The sequence below is a fragment of the Pongo pygmaeus genome, chromosome 3 (genome assembly GCF_028885625.2).
Source record: "Pongo pygmaeus isolate AG05252 chromosome 3, NHGRI_mPonPyg2-v2.0_pri, whole genome shotgun sequence".
Lineage (NCBI taxonomy): Eukaryota > Metazoa > Chordata > Mammalia > Primates > Hominidae > Pongo > Pongo pygmaeus.
In genome coordinates, this window is record NC_072376.2 from 177,732,410 (window position 1) to 177,758,480 (window position 26,071).

The following is a 26,071-nucleotide window of genomic DNA, read 5'->3' on the forward strand; positions in this document are numbered from 1 at the left end:
TCTGTACTATTTTAGTGGTTTTTTTTTTTTTTTTTTTTTTTTTTTACTATTAGCCTATATCAATTTGAAATACAATTAAAAGTCAAAAATGTTTATATCACACAGTGTGGGTAATGGTATACAAATCCTCATACATTTTTAGGGAAAGTGTACATTGGCAGCAGCTCCATGGAAAAAAATTTGGTAGTAGCTTTCAAAATTCAAATGCAGCCCTTCCACATGGCTGGACATGGTGGCTCATGCTTGTAATTCCAACAATTTAGGTGGCCAAGGTGGGAGGATCACTTGAGACTAGGAGTTTGAGACCAGCTTGGGCAACAAGGCAAGACTCCATATCTGCAAAAAATAAAAAAATTAGCCAGGTGTGATGGCGCATGCCTGTAGTCCCAGCTACTTGGAAGGCTGAGCCCAGGAGGTCAAGGCTGCAGTGAGCTGTGTTTCTGCCACTGCATTCCAAACTGGGCAACAGAGCAAGACGCTGTCTTGAAAAAATAAAGATAAAAATAATAAAATTCATACGTTATTTGGTCTAGCATTTCCTTCTCTAGAACTTTATCCTACAGCTATACTGACACATGCACAGGATGGTCATTCAGCGTTATAAATAAAAGCAAAAATGGGAATCCACCCAACTGTCCTTCAAGTGTACATAAATAAATGGACCACTATGTGGTTGTTAAAAAGAATCAAAGAGTTCATTTGTGTACTTAAATAAAATAATCATCGACATGTATTAGATACAAAAAGTAAGCTCAATGGAATGTTACCATTTGTATTAATAGAAAAAGTTATAAATGCCCATATCTTTATAAATGCATAGAAGAATTTATAAAAGAAGTATTTAAAAGACTGGAAATTAGTTTCCTCTGGAGATGACCCAGGGAGAGAATGAAGGAGACTTAATTTTACTGTATATCCTTTTGTCCATTCCAAATTGTGTGCCATGTGTCTGTATGATTAAAAAAACTAGTTTAAACAAATGTTTGATAAGAAATTTACATAGCAGCCACAGATTTTTATTTCATCTCAATAATAAGTTTTATACATTCATTCAACAAACATTTATCAAAAACTTATATGCCAAGCACATTTCTGGGTCCTTAGGATATACTTTGCAGTAAAACAAAATTTCTGTCCTTCTGAAGCTTATATTGAGGGGGAGGGTGCAGCGCAGAGATTAACAATAACAGATATGTAATAAATAATATATTAGATGGTATATAGCATAGTAGACAGTAGTAAGTATCATGGGAGGAAGAAGAGTAGATTAGGGTTAGGGGTATAGGAAATGCAGGGGTCAAGGGTGAAGGACAAGTTGCAATATTCAATAAGGTGGGTGAGGAGGTATCATTGAGAAGGTGAGACTGGAGCAAAGATTTGAAGAAGGTAGATATCTGGTGAGTGTCTAGAGAAAGAATATGTCAGGCAAATAAAAAAAAAAAAAAAAAAAGCTCAAGCAAAGCCCTTGATGTAGAAAGGTACCTGGCACGTTCAAGAAGCAGGAAGGCCAGTGGGGCTGGTGTGGAATGATTGAAGGAGAGTAGGAGATGAGATTAGAGAAATATTGGGGATCGCTTTGGCTAGGACTTTGTATGCCATTGTAAGAACTTCCGTTTTTACTCAAAGGGAAACAGAACTATTGTAGAGTTTGAGCAGAGGCTTGACATAATTTGGCTTACTTTTCCAAGGATCACCCCAACAGCTGCATTAAAAATAGATGGTATCTTTGGGAGGCCAAGGCGGGCAGATCACGAGGTCAGGAGATCGAGACCATCCTGGCTAACACAGTGAAACCCCGTCTCTACTAAAAATACAAAAAATTAGCCAGGCGTGGTGGCAGGTGCCTGTAGTCCCAGCTGCTCGGGAGGCTGAGGCAGGAGAATGGCATGAACCTGGGAGGTGGAGCTTGCAGTGAGCCGAGATCGCACCACTGCACTCCAGCCTGGGCGACAGAGTGAGACTCCATCTCAAAAAAAAAGAAAAAAAAATAGATGGTATCAAAACATCGCATGTACCCCAGAAGTATATACACCTACAATGTACCCACAAATATTACAAATTTTAAACATTTAAGGGGCTGAGTGCGGTGGCTCATGCCTGTAATCCCAGCACTTTGGGAGGGCAAGGCAGGTGGATCACGAGGTGAAGCGTTCAAGACAAGCCTGGCCAACATAGTGAAATCCCATCTCTACTAAAAATACAAAAATTAGTTGGGCATAATGGCACATGCCTGTAGTCCCAGCTGCTCAGGAGACTGAGGCAGGAGAATCACTTTAACCTGGGAGGTGGAGGTGGCAGTGAGCCGAGATCATGTCACTGCACTCCAGCTTGGGCAGCAGAGTGAGACTTTGTCTCAAAAAAAAAAATTAAATATTTAATAAATAGATGGTAAGGGAAAGGGTAAAAGCAGAGAGACCTTGAAAGCAACTACTGCATAACTCAGGTGAGAGATGATGGAGCTCCTAACAGCAGCCATGGCGGTGATGGTGAGAAGTGATCAAATTTGTTTGTTTGAGACAGAGTCTTGCTCCGTCGCCCAGGCTAGAGTGCAGTGGCACAATCTTGGCTCACTGCAATTTCCGTCTCCCAGGTTCAAGTGATTCCCCTGCCTCAGCCTCCTGAGTAGCTGGGATTACAGGCATGAGCCACCAGGCCCAGCTAATATTTGTATTTTTAGTAAAGACAGGGTTTCGCCATGTTGGCCAGGCTGGTCTCGAACTCCTGACCTCAGGTGATCCACCTGCCTCAGACTCCTGAAGTGCCAGGATTACAGGCGTGAGCCACAGTGCCTGGCCAGTGATTTAATTTGAATAATGCTCATGGGACTTCCTGGTGGGCTGGATATGAACTGTGAGGGAGAAGAGCCAAAGATGATTCCAAAACTCATCCAACACTTGGAAACTTTCTCACCCACCATCTTCATGTGGCTTGTATATGATAAATGCAAAGTGGAAAAGAATGATAATAATAGAATGCTAGTTGTCCAAAGGCTTACTTTGTACAAAGATTAGTGTGGGCTGTTTGTCCTCAGGAAGATGGATAATTCCCGTTACTTTGATTTGATTTGATTTTGTCTACATATTGCCAGTTTCATTTTAATAAGGCCTCTGTTTCATTTGAATTTTCTTTCATGTTTATTTCTTTATCATGTCTTCTTGTTTACCTTATGCAAAAAATGTCACAAAGTTCTGTATCATTTTCCATAATTTTTTTTCTAAAATATCCTGAGTGTTACAAATTCTATCTAAATAATCTTGTTAGATGCATCTGCTGCTAAGTAAATGTGTATCTAGTTTTATGCCATTTTCTTATTGACTAAGCATTTGTTGCTTACTCTTTGGCTATTAGTAACCCAAACAGCCTCTTCCCAATTAATAAACAAAATAACATTTCCTCCAACAAGACAGAAAGTTAAAGAAAAACTAACAGGATGATAGCTTCCAAAACTGGTAGTCCAAGATGTGAGGATCTTTTTGCAAAGGATTCCCCACTCTTGCAGGGACACATGTACACAGACTCACACTGTCTGCCTTTAGTTGCCAGTCTTATGTGGGCCCAGGCTGGTTTGACCATTTTCCCAAATACAAAAGTACATGACCATATTTCAGAGCTTTCCTTTCTGTGACTACACAAACTATGCACTGGGTTCCCTTCATCCCTAGACAAAGGGGCCTTTGGGATTTCATGCTTTGAAAATAAGTTTTCATAAAAAAGCCTCAGTAGCCAGCACCATGGAACAGCGGTAATATTTAGAAACTATTGAAAAGATAAGGCACATAGGAGAAAAACTTACTCAAACGTAGTAGTTCTTTGGTCAAAAATACAAATAATATTAAAGGCGTTCTCTGCCTTTGCAATTCAAAGCTGTCAGATGGGATAAATTGTTAAAGCCAGCATGTATTTTGTAACTATGCTGCACTTATCTTATCTTTGGACTTATTTGGATAAGTCCAAATGCACTTATTTTTGTATCTGTATTATTATTTAAGGCAAAGCAGTGAGAAGTCTCTAATATGATACCAATCTCAGATTATCCTTAAAATAAGACTTGTTATTAGCACTTTCTAACATGAGAAGTAATATTTGTGTAAAGCCAAAGATATCAAAAAGAATTAAATGAAAAACAAAAATTTATAGCAGGTGAAAAATATGAAATACAGAGAAGTTATCCTTTATATTTGTGAGAGAAACATAATTAGCTTTTAAGTAATGGAGGTTTAAAATGTGGTCCTTATGTGTCCTTATGTATTCTTAATGAAATTAAACAAAATATTAGAATGTTGTTTATTCACTTCTTCAGCAAATATTTATTAAATGCACATTTCTTTTCAGGCACTCTTCTAAGCAGGAGGAAATAGTAGTGTTTAAAACAGGTGAATAGCTAACTGCCCTCCTGGACTGTACATTCAGTGAAAGAATTACAATCCCTCAAAGTGGTTTCTGGTCCCAAATTGTAATTGGTTCTACTCTCCATAAGTAATTTTGAATAGGATAATGATGGAATTTTATGTTTCAATAATGAAGAGTAAGAGTTAGTTATCATATATTGAGCTACTCAAAAGCTATCAAAAGAGCAAAAATAAATTAGATTTTCACCCAGCAAAACAGATAATAAAAAAGAAAGCCACTCTGAATATACATTACTTCTTAGTCCATATATAGCCCAGAAATGTTCATTCTCTAGCTGTGTGGCTGTGGGCAGGTTTCTTAACCTCTCTGTGCCTCAGGTTCCTCATATATCAAATGGAGATAAAAATATACCTACCTCATAGAGATTTTAAGATCATTTAATGAGTTAATAAAAACACAGTGGCACTGAGCATAATTCTAAGGTATGAGACCACAGGGTAAGTTTTCAACAATGCAAATTCAGACTATGTAAAACACATTTCTCCACACGATGAAGTAAATAACTGGTACTGAACTAAACTTCCCACAGTAAGCAACTATAGAACTAGACAAAATATATGAAGCAACTGTTTGCAGGCAACAACCAGAGACAATACGAGGCTGCAGTCACAAAAGAGGCAAAACTCACAAGGCAATCATTGCTTTTGCTCCCACCTGCTGCCTGGGAACAATTTCCCACCCATAGCATAAAGATCTGGAGTCCACGCAAAGCATGATGTTCCAGCTGAATTGTGCAGGCAGAGATCATAACTCAGAGCAAATAAAATGCCTAGAATCTGCAGGATAGGGTGTGAAACATGAAGAAGCTGTGCAGAAGGGGCCATAGAAGTCCAAGTTGGAGGACACTCCTGTGAGTCCACAGCAGAAAACCATGCTGTATTTATTAATACGTATATTCTCCTGTGAGTCCTGGCTAAAAGCCAGCTTTCAAGATGGCAATGGCACAGCAGATTAGGTTGCTTTGTGCTTGAGGGTAGAATAGAGTTACTAGATGTGAAGCAGAGCTGGAGACAGAGCAGCTCCATGAACTACTGGAATTTGGACTGCCATAGTGGAAAGCATTGCTAGCAGGCCTGATAGGCGTCTGACACACCAAAAAGACCACGCCTCAAAAGAAAGGATCATTCTCTCATCAAACATACTCTAGACACATGTTAAGACAACCTGAAACTAAGTCCCAACATGATCTGCAAAAGACACAAATTTTGGAGGTTGAATCTTTCAAAGTTAGAGAGGCTTAGGAAATAACTTGGATTTTCAACAAATATGCACTAGCAAAGCATAAAATAAAGTCTAGGCAAGTTTAAAGGATTCAGCAAGTGAAATGTCTTCTACAATAAGAATCAACACTTTACAGAACACAACAGAATCTAGAATCGGAATGACATATTTCCCACATATTTAACATTCAATTCAAAAATCTCTGGCATAGAAATTTTTTTAAAAAAATTAGCCAGGCGTGGTGACACACACCTGCAGTCTTAGCTCCTCAAGAGACTGAGGCAGGAAGATTGTTTGAGCCCAGGGGCTCAAGGATGCAGTGAGCTGTGATCATGTCACTGCACTCCAGCCTGGGTGACAGAGCATGACACTGTCTCAAAATAAATTAATTAAAAGAAAAGAAAAATGTGATCCACAGTATAAAAAAAAAATTTTAAGCGGTCAATAGAAGTCAAACATACGATGGCCCAGATTTTTGATTTAAAAGATTGTAAGTCAGTTATTTTAAATATGTCCGAAGAATGCAAAGAAAACATCATCAAAGATGTAAAGGAAAGGAGATCTTATTTAATCATATGGACTGAATGTTTGTCTCCCCAAAATGTGTATGTTGGCATCTAATCCCCATGGTGTTGGTATTAGGAGGTAGGTTCTATGGGAGGTGATTAGGTCATAAAGGTAGAGCCCTCACACATAGGAGTAATGCCCTTATAAAAGAGACCCCAGAGAAAGACTCCTTCCTGTAACCATATGAGGCGAAGATGGACAATGAGAAGATGGACATTTTGAACCAAGAAGCAGGCCCTTACCAGACATTAAATCTACTGGTACCTTGCTTCCAGGCTTCCCAGCCTCCCAGAACTCTAAGCAGTAAATCTCTGTTATTATAAGCCACCTAATCTGTGGTATTCTGTTACAGCAGCCCAAATGGACTAAGACACTTAATGAGTGAACAGATAGGGAATCTTGACAGAGAAATGTAAACTATAAAAAGAACCAAAGACAAATTCCAGAACCAAAAAGTACAATAACTGAAATAAATAAACAATGGGATGGAGGTTGGATGGGGCAGTAAAAAAGGGGGTCATAGGAATAAAACATTGTAAGGCATGATAAAGTTTGAAAATTGGTCCTATAGTATCATTTAAAATGTCTTTCTTTTTTTCCCAACAAATATAACCTATAACTATTTTGAAAATTGTTTTTCAAAAGTTTATTTAAGGCATTTATTTATTAGATACAAATGTAAACTCTAGAATGCTTTCATTTTAAGGCACTTGGGGTGGGGGACAATAGAGTTTATCAGAAGAGAAAAAAGTTCAAAATAAGTTCTTACTCATAAGAGTAAGGTAAAATGGGTACATATATATTGAAAGTAAGAATGGTAACCAGTAAAATCTCCTCCCTCAAACTCACAATATGAAAAAGAGTAAAAACATCTGCACTTTTTGACAGCAATTAGACAACAGGAATTTATTCTAAGGAATTAATTGGAGATGTATAGAAATATTTAGATCCACAAAGTATTATTCCTAATTATTATCTTTGGTTTAGAAAAAAATGGGGAAAAATAAGGGACTGTAACAAATTGGGGTATAGGTACCTGATGCAATACTACATGGTGTTTTTAAATGGTATTGTAAAACAATGACAGAATACTCATCACATATGGGATTTTGTATTTTCTTAAAAGCACATTTTTCACATCTTAACATCTCTGAAATTGAAATATATATTAAAATCAATGGCATCTTACAATTATAATTGGCAGCTTTTTTTTCTTCCTTGGTGATCCATAAAATAATGGTGCAACTTGCAATAGATGGTGTCAGCTTAAATGAAATATGGTGGTGTTAAATTTTAAATATATGTTTCTAAATTAGAATGGTCTCTTATGGGTCAGAGAAAGGCAGTCTTGTGTCAGGAATAAGAGTGTAGTCCATGAAACAGACTGTCTGGGTTCCAATCTCACCTCTACCATTAATAGTTGTGTGATCTAGGACAAGTTTCTTTTTTTTTTTTTCTTGGAATAATTGGACTTCTATATGCAAAACAAAAACAAAAACAAATTGCATGAATGCAGACACAGAACTACTTTTTACAAAATTTAACTTCAAAAGGGATCATAGACCTAAATTGCAAAATGAAAAACTATACAACTTCAAGAAGACAAGATAGGAGAAAATCTAAGTGACCCTGGATTATGTGATGATTGCTTACAGACATCAAAAGCATAATCCATGCAAAACAATTAATAATTAGATTTTATTAAAATTAAAATGTTTATTCCTCAAAAGATAATGTTAAGACCATGCAAATACAAGCTGCAGATTGGTAGAAATATTTGCAAAACACATTTCTGACAAATAACTTGTATACAAAATATACTAAGAACTCTAAAAATTCATTGACAAGAAAATGATTCAGTTAATAAATCAAGAAAAGATCTAACCAGCCACCTCATTAAAGGCATATAAGCACACAAAAGATGCTGAACATTGCTTAAAATTAGAGGACTACAAATTAAAACAATGACATACCACTACACACCTATTTGGATGAATAAAATAAACAGACAATATCAAATTCTGGTGAGAATGTGGAACAACAGAAACTTACATTCATTCCTGCTGGGAATGCAAAATCTTATTTTTTTAATTTTTTTTTACTATTATTATACTTTAAGTTTTAGGGTACATGTGCACAATGTGCAGGTTAGTTACATATGTATACATGTGCCATGCTGGTGTGCTGCACCCATTAACTCATCATTTAGCATTAGGTATATCTCCTAATGCAATCCCTCCCCTCTCCCACCACCACACAACAGTCCCCAGGGTGTGATGTTACCCTTCCTGTGTCCATGTGTTCTCATTGTTCAATTCCCATCTATGAGTGAGAACATGTGCTGTTTCGTTTTTTGTCCTTGCGATAGTTTACTGATTTCCAATTTCATCCATGTCCCTACAAAGGACATGAACTCATCATTTTTTATGGCTGCATAGTATTCCATGGTGTATATGTGCCACATTTCCTTAATCCAGTCTATCATTGATGGACATTTGGGGTGGTTCCAAGTCTTTGCTATTGTGAATAGTGCCACAATAAACATACGTGTGCATGTGTCTTTATAGCAGCATGATTCATACTCCTTTGGATATATACCCAGTGATGGGATGGCTGGGTCAAATGGTATTTCTAGTTCTAGATCCCTGAGGAATCACCACACTGACTTCCACAATGGTTGAACTAGTTTACAGTCCCACCAACAGTGTAAAAGTGTTCCTATTTCTCCACATTCTCTCCAGCACCTGTTGTTTCCTGACTTTTTAATGATTGCCATTCTAACTGGTGTGAGATGGTATCTCATTGTGGTTTTGATTTGCATTTCTCTGATGGCCAGTGATGGTGAGCATTTTTTCATGTGTCTTTTGGCTACATAAATGTCTTCTTTTGAGAAGTGTCTGTTCATATCCTTTGCCCACTTGTTGATGGGGTTGTTTGTTTTTTTCTCGTAAATTTGTTTGAGTTCATTGTAGATTCTGGATATTAGCCCTTTGTCAGATGAGTAGGTTGTGAAAATTTTCTCCCATTTTGTAGGTTGCCTGTTCACTCTGATGGTAGTTTCTTTTGCTGTGCAGAAGCTCTTTAGTTTAAGGAGATCCCATTTGTCAATTTTGGCTTTTGTTGCCATTGCTTTTGGTGTTTTAGACATGAAGTCCTTGCCCATGCCTATGTCCTGAATGGTAATGCCTAGGTTTTCTTCTAGGGTTTCTATGGTTTTAGGTCTAACGTTTAAGTCTTTAATCCATCTTGAATTAATTTTTGTCTAAGGTGTAAGGAAGGGATCCAGTTTCAGCTTTCTACATATGGCTAGCCAGTTTTCCCAGCACCATTTATTAAATAGGGAATCTTTTCTCCATTGCTTGTTTTTCTCAGGTTTGTCAAAGATCAGATAGTTGTAGATATGTGGCATTATTTCTGAGGGCTCTGTTCTGTTCCATTGATCTATATCTCTGTTTTGGTACCAGTACCGCTGTTTTGGTTACTGTAGCCTTGTAGTAGAGTTTGAAGTCAGGTAGCGTGATGCCTCCAGCTTTGTTCTTTTGGCTTAGGATTGACTTGGTGATGCGGGCTCCTTTTTGGTTCCATATGAAATTTAAAGTAGTTTTTTCCAATTCTGTGAACAAAGTCATTGGTAGCTTGATGGGGATGGCACTGAATATATAAATTATCTTGGGCAGTATGGCCATTTTCACGATATTGACTCTTCCTACCCATGCGTATGGAATGTTCTTCCATTTGTTTCTGTCGTCCTTTATTTCATTGAACAGTGGTTTGTAGTTCTCCTTGAAGAGGTCCTTCACGTCCCTTGTAAGTTGGATTCCTAAGTATTTTATTCTCTTTGAAGCAACTGTGAATGGGAGTTCACTCATGATTTGGTTCTCTGTTTGTCTGTTATTGGTGTATAAGAATGCTTGTGGTTTTTGTACATTGATTTTGTATCCTGACAATTTGCTGCAGTTGCTTATCAGCTTAAGGAGATTTTGGGCTGAGACAATGGGGTTTTCTAGATATACAATCATGTCATCTGCAAACAGGGACAATTTGACTTCCTCTTTTCCTAATTGAATAACCTTTATTTCCTTCTCCTGCCTCATTGCCCTGGCCAGAACTTCCAACACTATGTTGAATAGGAGTGGTGAGAAAGGGCATCCCTGTCTTGTGCCAGTTTTCAAAGGAATGCTTCCAGTTTTGCCTATTCAGTATGATATTGGCTGTGGGTTTGTCATAGATAGCTCTTATTATTTTGAGATACGTCCCATCAATACCTAATTTATTGAGAGTTTTTAGCATGAAGAGTTGTTGAATTTTGTCAAAGGCCTTTTCTGCATCTATTGAGATAATCATGTGGTTTTTGTCTTTGGTTCTGTTTATATGCTGGATTACATTTATTGATTTGCATATATTGAACCAGCCTTGCATCCCAGGGATGAAGCCCACTTGATCATGGTGGATAAGCTTTTTGATGTGCTGCTGCATTCGGTTAACCAGTATTTTATTGAGGATTTTTGCATTGATGTTCATCAAGGATATTGGTCTAAAATTCTCTTTTTCGGTTGTGTCTCTGCCAGTCTTTGGTATCAGGATGATGCTGGCCTCATAAAATGAGTTAGGGAGGATTCCCTGTTTTTCTATTGATTGGAATAGTTTCAGAAGGAATGGTACCAGTTCCTCCTTATACCTCTGGTAGAATTCGGCTGTGAATCCATCTGCTCCTGGACTCTTTTTGTTGGTAAGCTATTGATTATTGCCACAATTTCAGTTCTTGTTATTGGTCTATTCAGAGATTCAACTTCTTCCTGGTTTAGTCTTGGGAGAGTGTATGTGTCGAGGAATTTATCCATTTCTTCTAGATTTTCTAGTTTATTTGTGTAGAGGTGTTTGTAGTATTCTCTGAAGGTAGTTTGTATTTCCGTGGGATCGGTGGTGATATCCCCTTTATCATTTTTTATTGTATCTATTTGATTCTTCTCTCTTTTTTGCTTTATTAGTCTTGCTAGCAGTCTATCAATTTTGTTGATCCTTTCAAAAAACCAGCTCCTGGATTCATTAATTTTTTGGAGGATTTTTTTTATCTCTATTTCCTTCAGTTCTGCTCTGATTTTAGTTATTTCTTGCCTTCTGCTAGCTTTTAAATGTGTGTGCTCTTGCTTTTCTAGTTCTTTTAATTGTGATGTTAGGGTGTCAATTTTGGATCTTTCCTGCTTTCTCTTGTAGGCATTTAGTGCTATAAATTTCCCTCTACACACTGCTTTGAATGTGTCCCAGAGATTCTGGTATGTTGTGTCTTTGATCTCATTGGTTTCAAAGAACATCTTTATTTCTGCCTTCATTTCTTTATGTACCCAGTAGTCATTCAGCAGGAGATTGTTCAGTTTCCATGTAGCTGAGCAGTTTTGAGTGAGTTTCTTAATCCTAGTTCTAGTTTGATTGCACTGTGGTCTGAGAGACAGTTTGTTATAATTTCTGTTCTTTTACATTTGCTGAGGAGAGCTTCACTTCCAACTATGTGGTCAGTTTTGGAATAGGTGTGGTGTGGTGCTGAAAAGAAAGTATATTCTGTTGATTTGGGGTGGAGAGTTCTGTAGATGTCTATTAGGTCCGCTTGGTGCAGAGCTGAGTTCAATTCCTGCGTATCCTTTTTAACTTTCTGTCTCATCGATCTGTCTAATGTTGACAGTGGGGTGTTAAAGTCTCCCATTATTATTGTGTGGGAGTCTAAGTCTCTTTGCAGGTCACTCAGAACTTGCTTTATGAATCTTGGTGTCCCGTATTGGGTGCATATATATTTAGGATAGTTAGCTCTTCTTGTTGAATTGATCCCTTTACCACTATGTAATGGCCTTCTTTGTCTCTTTTGATCTTTGTTGGTTTAAAGTCTGTTTTATCAGAGACTAGGATTGCAACCCCTGCCTTTTTTTGTTTTCCATTTGCTTGGTAGATCTTCCTCCATCCCTTTATTTTGAGCCTATGTGTGTCTCTGCACGTGAGATGGGTTTCCTGAATACAGCACACTGATGGGTCTTGAGTCTTTATCCAATTTGCCAGTCTGTGTCTTTTAATGGAGCATTCAGTCCATTTACATTTAAGGTTAATATCGTTATGTATGAATTTGATCCTGTCATGATGATGTTAGCTGGTTATTTTGCTCGTTAGTTGATGCAGTTTCTTCCTAGTCTTGATGGTCTTTACATTTTGTCATGATTTTGCAGTGGCTGGTACTGGTTGTTCCTTTCCATGTTTAGTGCTTCCTTCAGGAGCTCTTTTAGGGCAGGCCTGGTGGTGACAAAATCTCTCAGCATTTGCTTGTCTGTAAAGTATTTTATTTCTCCTTCACTTATGAAGCTTAGTTTGTCTGGACATGAAATTCTGGGTTGAAAATTCTTTTCTTGAAGAATGTTAAATATTGGCCCCCACTCTCTTCTGGCTTGTAGAGTTTCTGCAGAGAGATCTGCTGTTAGTGTGATGGGCTTCCCTTTTTGGGTAACCTGACCTTTCTCTCTGACTGCCCTTAACATTTTTTCCTTCATTTCAACTTTGGTGACTCTGACAATTATGTGTCTTTCAGTTGCTCTTCTCGAGGAGTATCTTTGTGGCATTCTCTGTATTTCCTGAATCTGAATGTTGGCCTGCCTTGCTAGATTGGGGAAGTTCTCCTGGATAATATCCTGCAGAGTGTTTTCCAACTTGGTTCCATTCTCCCCGTCACTTTCAGGTATACAAATCAGATGCAGATTTAGTCTTTTCACATAGTCCCATATTTCTTGGAGGCTTTGTTCATTTCTTTTTATTCTTTTTTCTCTAAACTTCCCTTCTCACTTCATTTCATTCATTTCATCTTCCATCACTGATACCCTTTCTTCCAGTTGGTCGCATCGGCTCCTGAGGCTTCTGCATTCTTCACGTAGTTCTCAAGCCTTGGCTTTCAGCTCCATCAGCTCCTTTAAGCACTTCTCTGTATTGGTTATTCTAGTTATACATTCGACTAAATTTTTTTCAAAGTTTTCAACTTCTTTGCCTTTGGTTTGAATTTCCTCCTGTAGCTCAGAGTAGTTTGATCATCTGAAGCCTTCTTCTCTCAACTCGTCAAAGTCATTCTCCGTCCAGCTTTGTTCCATTGCTGGTGACAAACTGCGTTCCTTTGGAGGAGGAGAGGCGCTCTGATTTTTAGAGTTTCCCGTTTTTCTGCTCTGTTTTTTCCCCATCTTTGTGGTTTTATCTCCTTTTGGTCTTTGATGATGGTGATGTACAGATGGGTTTTTGGTGTGGATGTCCTTTGCATTTGTTAGTTTTCCTTCTAACAGACAGGACCGTCAGCTGCAGGTCTGTTGGAGTTTGCTAGAGGTCCACTCCAGACCCTGTTTGCCTGGGTATCAGCAGCGGTGTCTGCAGAACCGCAGATTTTTGTGAACCGCGAATGCTGCTGTCTGATCGTTCCTCTGGAAGTTTTGTCTCAGAGGAGTACCTGGCCATGTGAAGTGTCAGTCTGCCCCTACTGGGGGGTGCCTCCCAGTTAGGCTGCTCGGGGGTCAGGGGTCAGGGACCCACTTGAGGAGGCAGTCTGCCCATTCTCAGATCTCCAGCTGCATGCTGGGGGAGCCACTGCTCTCTTCAAAGCTGTCAGACAGGGAGATTTAAGTCTGCAGAGGTTACTGCTGTCTTTTTGTTTGTCTGTGCCCTGCCCCCACAGGTGGAGCCTACAGAGGCAGGCAGGCCTCCTTGAGCTGTGGTGGGCTCCACCCAGTTCAAGCTTCTTGGCTGCTTTGTTTACCTAAGCAAGCCTGGGCAATGGCAGGCGCCCCTCCCCCAGCCTCACTGCTGCCTTGCAATTTAATCTGAGACTGCTGTGCTAGCAATCAGTGAGACTCCGTGGGCATAGGACCCTCCGAGCCAGATGCGGGATATAATCACCTAGTGGGCCGTTTCCTAAGAGCGTCAGAAAAGTGCAGTATTCGGGTGGGAGTGGCCCGATTTTCCAGGTGCCATCTGTCACACCTTTCCTTGACCAGGAAAGGGAACTCCCTGACCCCTTGCACTTCCCGAGTGAGGCAATGCCTCGCCCTGCTTCAGCTCACACACGGTGTGCTGCACCCACTGTCCTGCGCCCACTGTCTGGCACCCCCTAGTGAGATGAACCCGGTACCTCAGATGGAAATGCAGAAATCACCCGTCTTCTGCATCACTCACGCTGGGAGCTGTAGACCGGAGCTGTTCCTATTTGGCCATCTTGGCTCCTCCCCAATCTAGGACAAGTTTCTTAACCAAATGTCCCTCAGTTTCCCCAGAGTAAACAGAGATTATAATAATATCCACTTCATATGGTTGTTCGGAGGATTAAAAGTTTTCAGAATAGCATTTGGTACATAGGACACATTCCAAAAGTGATAGGTATTATTACACACAAAGCACATATATGCATGGAAAAAACTGTAAGGAAAGATATTCGCTGTGATTATCTTGGTGTGGTATGAGCACCAGTGATTTTTATTTGCTTTTTAGGGTTTTCCAAGTTGTCTGCAATACATGTGTATTGGTTATGTAATTAGAAAAATAATATTATTTTAAGATAAACTAAAACATATTAAAAAATCTTTGACATTGAAAATGTATATGGTATATGGTTACATGAAAAAAGCATATGGTGATTTGAATTTTGTAAAAGTTATATAGGTATGGAAAAATCTAGAAGAAAATATCTCTGAATAGTATGATTTATATACAGCTCTTTTAAAAATCAATCTCTATTTCTTTTTAGAACTTGCTACAATGAAGACATTATTTTATAGATTAAAAGTATGAATGCTTAGGAGATATACCTAATGTTAAATGACAAGTTAATGGGTGCAGCACACCAACATGGCACATGTATACATATGTGACAAACCTGCACGTTGTGCACATGTACCCTAAAACTTACAGTATAATAAAAAAAGAAAGAAAGTAAATGGAAAAAATATATATGAATGCTATTTTTTAAATTAAATATGGAACATTTTGTGAGGTGGCAGGTAGATTCATCAAGACAACTTGGGCAAGAGCCACAATCTACATGACCAATCCAGTAAAAATGGCTCAGACCTTAAATGAATGACTCAGTTGAATGAATCAATCTACTGTGATCTAACTCTTTCCAAACCAGCTCCTCCCCAGATGATGTCTGGCAAGCTATGTTTTCCTTAGTCACAGCTCATTCAAATCAGAGGGCTTACATAGAAGTCTTTATTATTTTTTCCCCTTGATTCTTACAAGTTCTCAAAAAGATAATTTTTTAAGTACAATAAGCCAGGACAAATTCATCAAGTTCATGATTGGAATCTGTCAAAATATTAATTTCTCTGCTCTGGTTTAACAGAATTTCTTCCTGGAATTTTGAATCCGAAAATCCTGATTCTGACTCACTTTGTCCACAAGTGATTAAATGTGAGCTCTTGATAAAGCCACTTAATCTCTCCAAGGTTAGGATGTTGTGGTTTTTGCTTCTATCTGTAAAATAAAAATAATAAAATGTACCAAACAAGATGTTCAGAGAAATAAACAAGAGAGTGGATGCCAAATACCTAGCTCATAGCCTAGCAAATGTTGAGTTGGAATGAACAACTCTGTTAAACCAAGTTTAGCCTAAAGATATCTCTTTACACATTTTAAGTTTGGCCTAAAGGTTTTTCCGTACAACGTGAATATAATAAGCGGAGGTGTAAACAGACCTTAGCCTCTACTTATGCCAATCACCGAGTTTTGGCCAATCAAATATAGCCAGCTGTTGGAACTGTGTTCAAATAAGGCAAATGCCAGCTGTCATGTAGCTGTTTGTGTACCTCACTTCCATGTTCTGTACATCACTTTCCTTTTCCTGTTCATAAATCTGCCACCACGTGGCTGCATTGGACTGCAGAGACTGGAGTCTCTGAGCCTCTCCTGCTCAAAAGCCTGCCTGATTTGCAAATTGTTCATTGCTCAATTAAACTCCTTTAAATGTAATTAGGCTGATGTTTTTCTTTTATCAACTCAGACACACTTTTAAAACCTCCTTGAATTAAAAATTCCAGAACTGGGCTTTGCATTAAGCTCTGTCCTGGCACTAAGCTTTTAAATACACTTGTTAGGTCTTACTTGGTGGTCTCATATATAGGCTACTTATTCAAATATTAACTCTAAATAGGCAATATGGGGGGCTGAAACATTTTTTAAAGGAGAAAGAGGAATTTGGAAAGCAATATTCAGGGAAAAGTTATGACAAATTGTAATGCACAGTTTATGTGAACAAGGAAAAAGCTAAGCTAATTATTTTATAATCATAAAAGTAGTGTGTGTGTTCTATGTGCTGAACAGTGTGCTAAGCACTTTATATTGAGAATCATATGTCATTATAAAAGTAATGTGGGTTACACATGTAATATCCACATTACAAACATGCACATGTACCCCCCCTGAATCTGAAACTTTAAAAAGAAATTTAATATGGGACCACTAGTTCAAGCATCTGAGATCACATAGCCAGTAAAGTGAAAGAGGGAAGACTCTTATTCTGAGAAAGTCTGTGGAAAGTGTTCATCAGGTTTTAGATAGTATTTCATAAGCCCACATCGGGCTTGGACTAGAAAATGTACATGGAGAGGGGGGCGGTTTCAAGATGGCTGAATAGGAACAGCTCCAGTCTACAGCTCCCAGTGTGAGCCATGCAGAAGATGGGTGATTTCTGCATTTCCAACTAAGGTACCGGGTTCCTCTCATTGGGGCTTGTTGGACAGTGGGTGCAGCACACCGAGCATGAGCCAAAGCAGGGGCAAGGCATCACCTCACCTGGGAAGCACAAGGGGTCAGGGAATTCCCTTTCCTAGCCAAGCAAAGCTGTGACAGAAGGCACCTGGAAAATCTGGTCACTCCCACCCAATACTGCACTTTTCTAATGGTCTTAGGAAACGGCACACCAGGAGATTATATCCCATGCCTGGCTTGGAGGGCCCCATGCCCACGGAGCCTCACTCATTGCTAGCACAGAAGTCTGAGATCAAACTGCAAGTCAGCAGCGAGGCTGGGGGAGGGGTGCCTGCCATCAATGAGGCTTGAGTAGGTAAATAAAGCATCTGGGAAGCTCGAACTGGGTGGAGCCCACCACAGCTCAAGGAGGCCTGCCTGCCTCTGTAGACTTCACCTCTGGGGACAGGGCATAGCTGAACAAAAGGCAGCAGAAACCTCTGCAGACTTAAATGTCCCTGTCTGACAGCTTGGAAGAGAGTAGTGGTTCTCCCAGCATGGTTTTTAAGATCTGAGAATGGACAGACTGCCTCCTCAAGTGGGTCCCTGACCCCTGAGTAGCCTAATTGGGAGGCACCCCTCAAGTAGGCGCAGAGTGACACCACACATGGCCAGGTACCCCTCTGAAATGAAACTTCCAGAGAAACGAGCAGGCAACAACATTCGCTGTTCAGCAATATTCGCTGTTCTGCAGCATCCACTGCTGATACCCGGGCAAAGAGGGTCTGGTGGGGCAGACCTTCAGCAAACTCCAACAGACCTGCACCTGAGGGTCCTGACTGTTAGAAGGAAAACTAACAAAGAGAAAGGACATCCACACCAAAACCCCAACTGTCGTCACCATCATCAAAGACCAAAGGTAGATAAAACCACAAAGATGGGGAAAAAACAGAGCAGAAAAACTGAAAATTCTAAAAATCAGAGCGCCTCTCCTCCTCCAAAGGAACGCAGCTCCTCACCAGCAATGGAACAATGCTGCACAGAGAATGACTTTGACAAGCTGATAAAAGAAGGCTTCAGACGATCAAACTTCTCCGAGCTAAAGGAGGAAGTTGAAACCCATCGCAAAGAAGTTAAAAACCTTGAAAAAAACCTTGAAAAAAAAATAGATGAATGGCTAACTAGAATAACAAAATAACTGATGCAGAGAAGTCCTTAAAGGACCTGATGCAGCTGAAAACCAGGACACAAGAACTACGTGATGAATGCACAAGCTTCAGTAGCCGATGCGATCAACTGGAAGAAAGGGTATCAGCAATTGAAGATCAAATCAATGAAATGAAGCAAGCAGAGAAGTTTAGAGAAAAAAGAGTAAAAAGAAATGAACAAAGCCTCCAAGAAATATGGGACTATGTGAAGAGACCAAATCTACGTCTGATTGATTGGCGTACCTGAAAGTGACAGGGAGAACGGACCCACATTGGAAAACACTCTGAAGGATACTATCCAGGAGAACCTCCTCAATCTAGCAAGGCAGGCCAAAATTCAAATTCAGGAAACACAGAGAATGCCACAAACATAATCCTTGAGAAGAGCAATTCCAAGACACATAATTGTCAGATTCACCAAAGTTGAAATGAAGGAAAAAATGTTAACGGCAGCCAGAAAGAAAGGTCGGGTTACCCAAAAAGGGAAGCTCATCAGAATAACAGTGGATCTCTTGGCAGAAACTCTACAAGCCAGAAGAGAGTGGGGGCCAATATTCAACATTCTTAAAGAAAAGAATTTTCAACCCAGAATTTCATATCCAGACAAACTAAGCTTCATAAGTGAAGGAGAAATAAAATCCTCTACAGACAAGCAAATGCTGAGAGATTTTGTCACCACCAGGCCTGCCCTACAAGAGCTCCTGAAGGAAGCACTAAACATGGAAAGGAACAACCGGTACCAGCCACTGCAAAAACATGACAAATTGTAAAGACCATCGATACTAGGGAGAAACTGCATCAATTAACGAGCAAAATAACCAGCTAACATCATAATGACAGGATCAAATTCATACATAACAATATTAACCTTAAATGTAAATGGGGGAAATGCTCCAATTAAAAGACACAGACTAGCAAATTGGATAAAGAGTCAAGACCCATCAGTGTGCTGTATTCAGGAAACCCATCTCACATGCAGAGACACACATAGGCTCAAAATAAAGGGATGGAGGAAGATCTACCAAGCAAATGGAAAACAAAAAAAGGCAGGGGTTGCAATCCTAGTCTCTGATAAAACAGACTTTAGACCAACAAAGATCAAAAGAGACAAAGAAGGCCATTACATAATGGTAAAGGGATCAATTCAACAAGAAGAGCTAATTATCCTAAATATATATGCATCCAATACAGGAGAACCCAGATTCATAAAGCAAGTCCTTAGAGATCTACAAAGAGACTTAGACTCCCACACAATAATAATGGGAGACTTTAACACTCCATGATCAATATTTTACAGATCAACGAGACAGAAAGTTAACAAGGATATCCAAGAATTGAACTCACCTCTGCACCAAGTGGACCTAATAGATATCTACAGAACTCTCCACCCCAAATCAACAGAATATACATTCTTCTCAGCACCACACTGCACCTATTCCAAAATTGATCACATAGTTGGAAGTAAAGCTCTCCTCAGCAAATGTAAAAGAACAGAAATTATAACAAACTGTCTCTCAGACCACAGTGCAATCAAACTACAACTCAGGATTAAGAAACTCACTCAAAACTGCTCAACTACATGGAAACTGAACAACCTGCTCCTGAATGACTACGGGGTACATAACAAAATGAAGGCAGAAATAAAGATGTTCTTTGAAACCAGTGAGATCAAAGACACAATGTACCAGAATCTCTGGGACACATTTAAAGCAGTGTGTAGGGAGAAATTTATAGCACTAAATGCCCACAAGAGAAAGCAGAAAAGATCTAAAATTGATACCCTAACATCACAATTAAAAGAACTAGAGAAGCAAGAGCAAACACATTCAAAAGCTACCAGAAGGCAAGAAATAACTAAGATCAGAGCAGAACTGAAGGAGATAGAGACACAAAAAATACTTCAAAAAAATCAATGAATCCAGGAGCTGGTTTTTTGCAAAGATCAACAAAATTGATAGACCGCTAGCAAGATTAATAATGAAGAAAAGAGAGAAGAATCAAATAGATGCAATGAAAAAATGATAAAGGGGATATCAACATCGATCCCACAGAAATACAAACTACCATCAGAGAATACTATAAATACCTATACACAAATGAACTAGAAAATCTAGAAAAAATGGATAAATTCCTCGACACATACACCCTCCCAAGTCTAAACCAGGAAGAAGCTGAATCCCTGAATAGACCAATAACAGGCTCTGAAATTGAGGCAATAATTAATACCTTACCAACAAAAAAAAGTCCAGGACCAGATGGATTCACAGCCAAATTCTACCAGAGCTACAAACAGGAGCTGGTACCATTCCTTCTGAAACTATTCCAATCAATAGAAAAATAGGGAATCCTCCCTAACTCATTTTATGAGGCCAGCATCATCCTGATACCAAAGCCAGGCAGAGACAACAAAAAAAGAGAATTTTAGACCAATATCCCTGATGAATATCGATGTAAAAATTCTCAGTAAAATACTGGCAAACAGAATCCAGCAGCACATCAAAAAGCTTATCCTTCATGATCAAGTGGGCTTCATCCCTGGGATACAAGGCTGGTACAACATACACAAATCAATAAACATAATCCATCATATAAACAGAACCAAAGACAAACCACATGATTATCTCAAGAGATGCAGAAAAGGCCTTTGACAAAATTCAACAGCGCTTCATGCTAAAAACTCTCAATAAACTAGGTATTCATGGGACATATCTCAAAATAATAAGAGCTATTTATGACAAACCCATAGCCAATTTCATACTGAATGGGCAAAAACTGGAAGCATTCCCTTCAAAAACTGGCACAAGACAGGGATGCCCTCTCTCACCACTCCTATTCAACATAGTCTTGGAAGTTCTGGCCAGGGCAGTCAGGCAGGAGAAAGAAATAAAGGGTATTCAATTAGGAAAAGAGGAAGTCAGATTGTCCCTGTTTGCAGATGACATGATTATACATCTAGAAAACCCCATTGTCTCAGCCCAAAATCTCCTTAAGCTGATAAACTTCAGCAAAGTCTCAGGATATAAAATCAATGTGAAAAATCACAAGCATTCTTATACACCAATAACAAACAGAGAGCCAAATCATGAGTGAACTCCCATTCACAACTGCTTCAAAGAGAATAAAATACCTAGGAATCCAACTTACAAGGGATGTGAAGGACCTCTTCAAGGAGAACTACAAACCAATGCTCAACAAAATAAAAGAGGAAACAACAAATGGAAGAACATTCCATGCTCATAGATAGGAAGACTGAATATTGTGAAAATGGCCATACTGCCCAAGGTAATTTATAGATTCAATGCCATCCCCATCAAGCTACCAATGACTTTCTTCACAGAATTGGAAAAAACTACTTTAAAGTTCATATGGAACCAAAAAAGAGCCCACATTTCCAAGTCAATCCTAAGCCAAAAGAACAAAGCTGGAGGCATCATGCTACCTGACTTCAAACTATACTACAAGGCTACAGTAACCAAAACAGCATGGTACTGGTACCAAAACAGAGATATTGACCAATAGAACAGGACAGAGACCTCAGAAATAATACCACACATCTACAACTACCTGATCTTTGACAAACCTGACAAAAACAATAAACAGGGAAAGGACTCCCTATTCAACATATGGTGCTGGGAAAACTGGCTAGCCATATGTAGAAAGCTGAAACTGGATCCCTTCCTTACACCTTAGGCAAAAATTAATTCAGATGCATTAAAGACTTACATGTTACACCTAAAACCTAAAAACCCCAGAAGAAAACCTAGGCAATACCATTGAGGACATAGGCATGGGCAAGGACTTCATGTCTAAAACACCAAAAGCAATGGCAACAAAAGCCAAAATTGACAAATGGGATCTAATTAAACTAAAGGGCTTCTGCACAGCAAAAGAAACTACCATCAGAGTGAACAGGCAACCTACAGAATGGGAAAAAAATTTTTGCAATCTACTCATCTGACAAAGGGCTAATATCCAGAATCTACAAAGAACTCAAACAAATTTATGAGAAAAAAACAAACAACCCCATCAACAAATGGGTGAAGGATATGAACAGACACTTCTCAAAAGAAAACATTTATGCAGCCAACAGACACATGAAAAAAATGCTCATCATCACTGGCCATCAGAGAAACGCAAATCAAAACCACAATGAGATACCATCTCACACCAGTTAGAATGGTGATCATTAAAAAGTCAGGAAACAACAGGTGCTGGAGAGGATGTGGAGAAATAGGAACACTTACACTATTGGTGGGACTGTAAACCAGTTCAACCATTGTGGAAGACAGGGTGGTGATTCCTCAGGGATCTAGAACTAGAAATACCATTTGACCCAGCCATCCCATTACTGGGTATATACCCAAAGGATTATAAATCATGCTGCTATAAGGACACATGCATACATATGTTTATTGTGGCACTATTCACAATAGCAAAGACTTGGAACCAACCCAAATGTCCAACAATGATAGACTGGATCAAGCAAATGTGGCACATATACATCATGGAATACTATGCAGCCATTAAAAATGTTGAGTTCATGTCCTTTGTAGGGACATGGATGAAGCTGGAAACCATCATTCTCAGTAAACTATTGCAAGGACAAAAAACCAAACACCACATGTTCTCACTCATAGATGGGAATGGAACAATGAGAACACATGGACACAGGAAGGGGAACATCACACCCTGGGGACTGTTGTGTGGTGGCAGGAGAGGGGAGGGATAGCATTAGGAGATATACCTAATGCTAAATGATGAGTTAATGGGTGCAGCACACCAGCATGGCACATGTATACATATGTAACTAACCTGCACGTTGTGCACATGTACCCTAGAACTTAAAGTATAATAAAAATATATACATAAAAAAAGAAAATGTACATGGATTTGATCACAGTATGGTGTAAACACAATGACAAAACAAGGGAGTAGTGGCCTTATCAAGAGGCTCTGAAGATTCAGAGAGACATTGCATCATTCACCAGGAATATGTCACCACAAAGAGTATATACCTCTTGCCTTTGTTCAAATTTACAGTGAAAAGGAAGTGATTTTGAAAATTTGCTCTATCACAGAAATGTGCACTGGAGTGTCTGGGGAAAGGTGATGGTCTGATCTTGACCTGTAGCTATAAATCTCAATATGAAAAATAAAACCACAATTTACCTTGTGATGAATAACAACTTTCAAAGTTTACTTATTTATTGGATATTATTTTAAAACTAAACATCTCGGTCCAGGACTGCAAAGAATAAATGAATGCTTTTAGCTAACCCAGGAAACCCACCTCGCATGGCCTGCTCTGTTTCCTATAACCTTACTAAGAATCCAAAACTCTCCCCAGAAAGCAGGACTTAGCCTATACAAAATGCTGTATGGGCAGCCCTTCCTAACCAATGACCTTGTGCTTGACTGAGAGACAGCCAACTTAGTTGCAGACATCACCTCCTTAACCAAATATCAACAAGTTCTTAAAACTATTACAAGCAGTCTGTCACTGAGAGGATGGAAAGGAATTTTTCCACCCTGGTTACATGGTATTAGTCAAGTCCCTTCCCTTTAACTCCCCATCCCTAGATACATCCTGGGAAGGACCCTTCCCAGTCATTTTATCTATCCCAACCATGGTTAAAGTGACTGGAGTGGAGTCTTGGATACATCACACTCGGGTCAAACCCTGAGTACTGCCAAAGGAACCCGAAAATCCAGGAGACAACGCTAGCTATTCCTGTGAACCTCTAGAGGATCTGCACCTGCTCTTCAAGCAACAACCATGAGGAAAGCAACTAAAATCGTAAATCCCCATAGCTGCCCCTTATCATATTTTTTTCTTTACTGTTTTCTTACTCCCTTTCATTCTCACTACACACCCTCCATGACGCTGTACAACCAGTAGCTCCCCTTACCAAGAGTTTCTATGGAGAATGCGGCTTCCCAGAAATATTAATGCCCCATCGTATAGGAGTTTTTCTAAGGGAAACCCCACCTTCACCACCCACACCCATATGCCCCGCAACTGCTATACCTCTGCCACTCTTTGCAAGCATGCAAATACTCATTATTGGACAGGGAAAATGATTAATCTTACTTGTCCTGGAGGACTTGGAGCCACTGTCTGTTGGACTTACTTCACCCATACCAGTATGTCTGATGGGGGCGGAGTTCAAGATCAGGCAAGAGAAAAACACCCAAGGGAAGTGATCTCCCAACTGACCCGAGTACACAGCACCTCTAGGCCCTACAAAGGACTAGCTCTCTTAAAACTACATGAAACCCTCCATACCCATACCCCCCTGGTAAGCCTATTTAATACCACCCTCACTGGGCTCCATGAAGCCTCGGCCCAAAACCCTACTAAGTGTTGGATGTGCTTCCCCCTGCACTTCAGGCCATACACTTCAATCCCTGTACCTGAACAATGGAACAACTTCAGCACAGAAATAAATACCACCTCCGTTTTAGTAGGACCTCTTGTTTCCAATCTGGAAATAACCCATACCTCAAACCTCACCTGTGTAAAATTTAGCAATACTATAGACACAACCAACTCCCAACACATCAGGTGGGTAACTCCTCCCACACGCATAGTCTGCTTACCCTCAGGAATATTGCCTACCTCAGCCTATCATTGTCTGAATGGCTCTTCAGAATCTACGTGCATCCTGTCATTCTTAGTGCCGCCTATGACCATCTACACTGAACAAAATTTATACAGTTATGTCATACCTAAGCCCTGCAACAAAACAGTACCCATTCTTTCTTTTGTTATCAGAGCAGGAGTGCTAGGCAGACTAGGTACTGGCATTGGCAGTATCACAACCTTTACTCAGTTCTACTACAAACTATCTCAAGAACTAAATGGTGACATGGAACAGGTTGCCGACTCACTAGTCACCTTGCAAGATCAACTTAACTCCCTAGCAGCAGTAGTCCTTCAAAATCGAAGAGCTTAAGACTTGCTAACTGTCAAAACAGGTGGAACCTGTTTATTTTTAGGGGAAGAATTCTGTTGTTATGTTAATCAATCCAGAATCATCACCAAGAAAGTTAAAGAAATTCGAGATTGAATACAACATAGAGCAGAGGAGCTTCAAAACACCAGACCCTCAGCCAATGGATGCCCTGGATTCTCTCCTTCTTAGGACCTCCAGCAGCTATAATATTGTTACTCCTTTTTGGATCCTGTATCTTTAACCTCCTTGTTAAGTTTGTCTCTTCCAGAATTGAAGCTGTAAAGCTACAAATCATTCCTCAAATGGAGCCCCAGATGCAGTCTATGACTAAGATCTACCACAGACCCCTGGACTGGCCTGCTAGCCCATGCTCCAATGTTAATGACATCGAAGGCACCCCTCCCTAGGAAATCTCAACTGCACAACCCCTACTATGCCCCAGCTCAGCAGGAAGCAGTTAGAATGGTCATCAGCCAACCTCCCCAACAGCACTTGGGTTTTCCTGTTGAGAGGCAGGACTGAGAGACAGGACTAGCTGGATTTCCTAGGCCAATTAAGAATCCTTAAGCCTAGCTGGGAAGGTGACTGCATCCATCTTTAAACAAGGAGCTTCCAACTTAGCTTACACTCGACTAATCAGGTAGTAAAGAGAGCTCACTAAAATGCTAATTAGGCAAAAACAGGAGGTAAAGAAATAGTCAATAATCTATCACCTGAGAGCACAGCAGGAGGGACAATGATTGGGATATAAACTCAGGCATTTGAGCAGGCAACAGCTACCCTCTTTGGGTCCCCTCTGTTTGTATGGGAGCTCTGTTTTCTATTAAATCTTGTGACAGCACAAAAAAAAAAAAAAAAGAATGCTTTTAATACACAGGACACAATCACTCTAACAACAATAAGTTTAAATATAAGATAAAAAGATTTATTGTGGAAATTATAATCATTTTCCTTGTCAATTACATGTGATCACAAATTATAGCAGCAGTATTAAAATAATAACCAATAATATCTTCA

General features: G+C 39.5%; 1 pseudogene; it reads left to right on the forward strand.

Annotated features, from left to right (window-relative positions):
• LOC129034626 (syncytin-1-like) overlaps positions 1-25,515 on the forward strand; it is a 74,442-nt pseudogene extending 48,927 nt beyond the window's left edge.
• The last annotated feature ends 556 nt before the right edge of the window (positions 25,516-26,071 follow it).